The sequence below is a fragment of the Phocoena phocoena genome, chromosome 1, assembly GCF_963924675.1.
Source record: "Phocoena phocoena chromosome 1, mPhoPho1.1, whole genome shotgun sequence".
NCBI lineage: Eukaryota > Metazoa > Chordata > Mammalia > Artiodactyla > Phocoenidae > Phocoena > Phocoena phocoena.
In genome coordinates, this window is record NC_089219.1 from 139,222,111 (window position 1) to 139,227,615 (window position 5,505).

Below are 5,505 nucleotides of genomic sequence, written 5' to 3' on the forward strand. Positions count from 1 at the left end.
TGGCTTCACCAGGCACGTCGGCCAAAAACCTCAGTCAGCCTTGAAACTTTTCCCTCACACCTCAAATCCCCATCATCAAGTTGTCTGTTCTGTATCCTGAATCCAATCACTTCTCAACACTTTTAAACAAGTCCAAGCCACCAATGTCTCTCTCCTACTACTGCAATAGTTTTCTATCCTACCCCATGTGCTAATTCCACTTTACCTTACGGGCTTTCTTTCTTTCTTCCAATGTTCCAAGCTCATTTCTACTTCAGAGCATTTGTATTTGCCATGCTTTCTTGACTGAAATCTACTTTCCTCAGAGCTTAAACATAGACCTTGCTCCCTCATTTCTCTATCTCTCCTAAAATTCACCTTCTCAGAAGGCCTTCCCGATTCATCCCACCTAAAATAGCACTTCCAGCCCCCATCCCTTTACCCAGCTAAACCTTGTTTCAAGGTACTGGACCCTCCTTGAACATAGTCTCTTTTTTTTTTTTTTTTGCGGTACGGGGGCCTCTCACTGTTGTGGCCTCTCCTGTTGCGGAGCACAGGCTCCAGACGCGCAGGCTCAGCGGCCATGGCTCACGGGCCCAGCCGCTCCGCGGCCATGTGGGATCTTCCCAGACCAGGGCACAAACCCGTGTCCTCTGCATTGGCAGGTGGACTCTCAACCACTGCGCCACCAGGGAAGCCCTAATGTTTCTTTTGTATCTACTGAGATGAGCATATGGGCCTTTTCCTTAATCTGGTAATAAAGTAGATTACAGATGCTTTTTAAATTTTAGTAGCACCTTTATATTTGAGGTAAACTTTATTTGTGCTTGATGTTTGTTTTTTTTTTCTGTATGTTTGTTTTTTTTTTCTGTATACGCTGCTGGACTTGATTTCCTAATTACTGTACATAATTTTCATATCAGTGTTCAAAAAAATGAGATTCATCTATAATTTTCTTTGCCTGTAGAATTCTTCCATTTTGGTATCAGTATCATAGTAACTTCATAAAATAAGTTGGGTTATCTTTACTTCTATTGTCGGGAATAATTATATAATATAGGATTATCTGTTCCATTAAATTTGGTAAAACTTACCTGTAAAACCACCTGGCATGGTTTCTTTGACAAGGATGGGGGAAGGGTTTGAGAGACTGTGGACTATTGATCTATTTTGTTGATGACTGATTTATTTAGATTTTCTATTTCTCCTTAAGTCAACTTTTTAATTTGTATTTTTCTGGTAAATTGTAAGTTTTACCTCAGTTTTCAATTTATTGACATAAAGCCACTCAATATTATAAATTGTATAGTATAAGCAATGATATTCTTAATCTCTACTGTATCTCTAATTATGTCCCCCTTTGAATTTCTTTTTTTTTTAAGAATCTGAAAAAGAATTTATTGATGTCTCTCTGTAAGTGAATCAAGTGGATGCACAGCAGAAGGAAACACAGCATTGAAAATCAGCTATACTCCATTATAAAAATAAAGATAAATTACAAAAAAAACGTGAGAAATTTTTTTTGTTCGTTTACTAAATTTTATTTAAAAATTCATACAAAATACTCCAGATAACTGAGTTTCAATCCTCATCTTTCTCCTCTTCTTCATCTTGACTAATCTGGAAGTAATATAATTCGTAACTTTCTTTGCTGTTAGCAACTATGCATAACCAATCACGGAGATTATTCTTCAAATATTTTTTGGTGAGATATTTCAAATACCTTTTGGAAAAAGGCATCTCGGAAGTTACAGTGATCTTGCTTTTGCTTCTTTCGATTGTTACGACACCTCCTCCAAGATTCCCAGCTTTTCCATTCGCTTTCTTTCCTGAAGAAGATGCTCAAAATTGGCAGCATTCATGATTCCATCTTCTACACGATGAGTGCGGTCAAGAGTAAACTTCAGGATCTGCTTCTTTTTTTTGCCCCCCTTCACCACAAGCTTTTTCATGGGCAACATGGTGGCAGCGGAGGCAGAAAAGGAGTTGGGTGAACTCGAGACAGAAATTCTTACAAAATTTGTTCAGAGGTGGTGACATAACCTGGAGTCACATCATCTAGCCCCACAGCTGGATGGGTCCTAAGGCTGGACACTCGTGGGGCTGAGTGGCTTGGTGAAGATGTGCAGGCAAATGCAGCCCCATTGGAGTTATACTGCCTGGTCACACCATTCCATGGGTGCCAAATTGCCAGGTGCAGGGGTGAATTTCTAATATTATTTGTGCTATCTTCTTCTCAATGTGGCTTGCTAGAAATTTGTTTTATTGGTGTTCTCAAAGGATCAGCTTTTGGATTCATTGATCAACGGTATTTTGGGGAGGTTGACTCTATTCATTTCCCAGGTCCTTGAAGTGAACGCTTAGTTCATTCACTTGAAATAATTTTTTTAAAATTTATTTTATTTTATTTTATTTTTGGCTGTGTTGGGTCTTTGTTTTTGCATGTAGGCTTTTCTCTGGTTAAGGAGAGTGGGGGCTACTCTTTGTTGTGGTGCACAGGCTTCTCACTGCGGTAGCTTCTCTTGTTGTGAAACACGGGCTCTAGGCATGCAGGCTTCAGTAGTTGTGGTCGTGGGCTCTAGAGTGCAGGCTCAGTAGTTGTGGCTCACGGGCTTAGTTGCTCTGTGGCATGTGGGATCTTCCTGGATCAGGGCTTGAACCCGTGACTCCTGCACTGGCAGGCGGATTCTTAACCACTGCGCCAGCAGGGAAGCCCCTGAAATAATTTTTAATAAATGCATTTAATGTCATAACTTTCTTTCAAATGACTGCTTTATCTGTATTATCCAAGTTTTATCATGTATTTTCTTTGTTTTTCTTTTCTAAATGGTGTGCAATTTTTTATTTAAATCATGAGTTATTTAGGAATGTGCTTTTAAGTATTCAAACATATGAGAATTTCTAATTCAACTAAATTCTGATCACAGAATGTGGTCTGTACTATAGTGATTAATTAAAATATCTGGTCAAATTTTATAAATGTTTGATGTGTGTTTGAGAAGAATGTGAATTCTCTATTTGTTAGGTGGAGGGTTTTTATATATGTGGGTATATAATATATTATATTCTCCAAAGAAGATATACAGGAGGCCAATGGGCACATAAAAAGATGTTCAATATCACTAATGATTAGAGAAATACAAATCAAAACTACAATGAGGTATCACCTAACACTGGTCAGAATGGCCATCATCAAAAAGTCTACAAATAATAAATGCTGGAGAGGGTATGGAGAAAAGGAAACCCTCCTACACTGTTGGTGGGAATGTAAACTGGTGCAGCCACTATGGAGAACAGTATGGAGGTTCCTTGAAAAATTAAAAACATAGTTACTAAATGATCCTCTTCTGGGCATATATCCAGAAAAGACAAAACCTCTAATTAGAAAAGATACATGCACCCCAATGTTCATAGCAGCATTATTTACAATAGACAAGACATGGAAGCAACCTAAATGTCCATGGACAGATGAATAGATAAAGAAGATGTGGTACATATATACAATGGAATATTACTCAGCCATAAAAAAGAATAAAGTGTTGCCATTTGCAACATGGATAGACCTAGAGATTATCATACTAAGTAAAGTAAGCCAGACAGAGAAAGACAAATATCATATGATATCACTTATATGTGAAATCTAAAAAAATGATACAAATTAACTTATTTACAAAACAAAGTAGACTCAGAGACATAGAAAACAAACTTATGGTTACCAAAGGGGAAAGGGGAGGAGGAATAAATTAGGAGCTTGGGATTAACAGATATACATTGCTATATATAAAACAGATAAACAACAAGGTCCTACTGTATAGCACAGGAAACTATATTCAATATCATGTAACAACCTATAATGGAAAAGAATCTGAGAAAGAATACATATTTATATATATAAAACTGAATCACTTTGCTGTACACCTGAAACTAATATAACATTGTAAATCAACTACATTTCAATTTTAAAAATATTATAGAAATCTCTGTTCCCTGAAGATGATCCCTTCCCACTGGAATAGAAGTCCATATTGGCAAGTAATCTTAAAATGACTTTACAATAAATGCATTCAAAGAGTTAAAAAATAAAATACCTAAAAAAAATATAAAAGCTTAAGCAACAAGAAGATATAAATTAAGGAAAGATGAAAATGAAAAATAACTAAATAGAAAAACAGACATTGTGATAAAAATATTCCATGACATAAACTCTAAACTCGTTACAGTCAGAGAATGAATTATTTCAGCTTTGTTAGAGGTTTAATTGACAAATTCATAAGACATTTAAAGTGTACATTGTGATGATTTGATATACACACACATTGTGAAGGGATTACCCTCTCCCAGTTTATCAAGAATTATTTATTTATTTATTTATTTTTAAGAATTAGAAGATTAATCTATGGAATTCATGTAGAATATAGCATATATTTTATTATTTATTTATCTTTTAAAATTGCAGTATATTTGATTTATGATGCTGTGCCAATCTCTGCTGTAGAGCAAAGTGACTCAGTTATACACAGACAGACATTCTTTTTTTATATTCTTTTCCATTATGGTTTATCACAGGATATTGAATATAGTTCCCTGTTATAGCATGTATTTTAAGCTGTATTGTGGCAGTTTAAAATTACAGCCACAGATTCTTTGATACTCCTTCTATTAAGAGATGGGTCTAGCCCCTGTACTCCCCAATCTGGGCAGGTTTGACTATGTAAGATGGAAGTGATACTATGTGAGTTTTGAGCCTAGACAATAAAAGTCTATGTAGCTTTTGCCTTGTTTTCTGGAATAGTCACTATTGGAGCCCTGAGCTGCCATGGAAGTAGTATGATTGCCATGAGGCCACTACAGTGTGAGGAAACCCAAAGCACATGGAGAAGTCATGTGTAGGTACTCCAGTCTATAGGTCCAGTAGAGTCCTGCCTTTGTCACTGTAGCCTAGACATGTGAATGAAAAAAAAACAGCCATTCAAGTGACCACCAGCTGTTCAAGTCTTCTCATTTGACACCCTGGACATCATGAAGCAGAGTCAAGCTCTCCCTGAAATACCTATCCAAATTCCTATCATACAGAATATTGGAGGTTAATAAAATGGTTATTGTTTCATGTCACTATGTTTTGGAGTGGTTTGTTACACAGCAATACATAGAATACATGAAGGATGCACCTAATTAGTAGTTTTAGGAAGAGAATAAACGGTATGGTGGTAGTCATATTTGGAGAGATGATACTAAGAATTTTCTAAAGTTTTTGAAAGAAAAGCAGTTATTAAGTGCAAAAAAAAATTTAAAAAGAAAAGAAATTCATTTCCAGATGCACTGTAGTGAAGATGCCTAACATTGAGAATAAAGAGAAAATTTCAAAAGCCACGAAAGAGAAAACACAGATTATCCATAAAAGAATGATAATTAAGACAACAGAATTCTCATCACCAACAAGGGATACCAGAGGTCAACATGGTAATAATTCCAAAGCACTGAGGGGAAAATAACTGGCAACATAGATTTCTATACCTGGCTAAGCTA

The 5,505-nt window shown here is 36.1% G+C and overlaps 1 pseudogene; it reads right to left on the bottom strand.

Moving 5' to 3' along the window:
* Positions 1 to 1,560: 1,560 nt before the first annotated feature.
* On the bottom strand, positions 1,561 to 1,940 carry LOC136133667 (large ribosomal subunit protein eL22 pseudogene; annotated as a pseudogene).
* Positions 1,941 to 5,505: the final 3,565 nt, after the last annotated feature.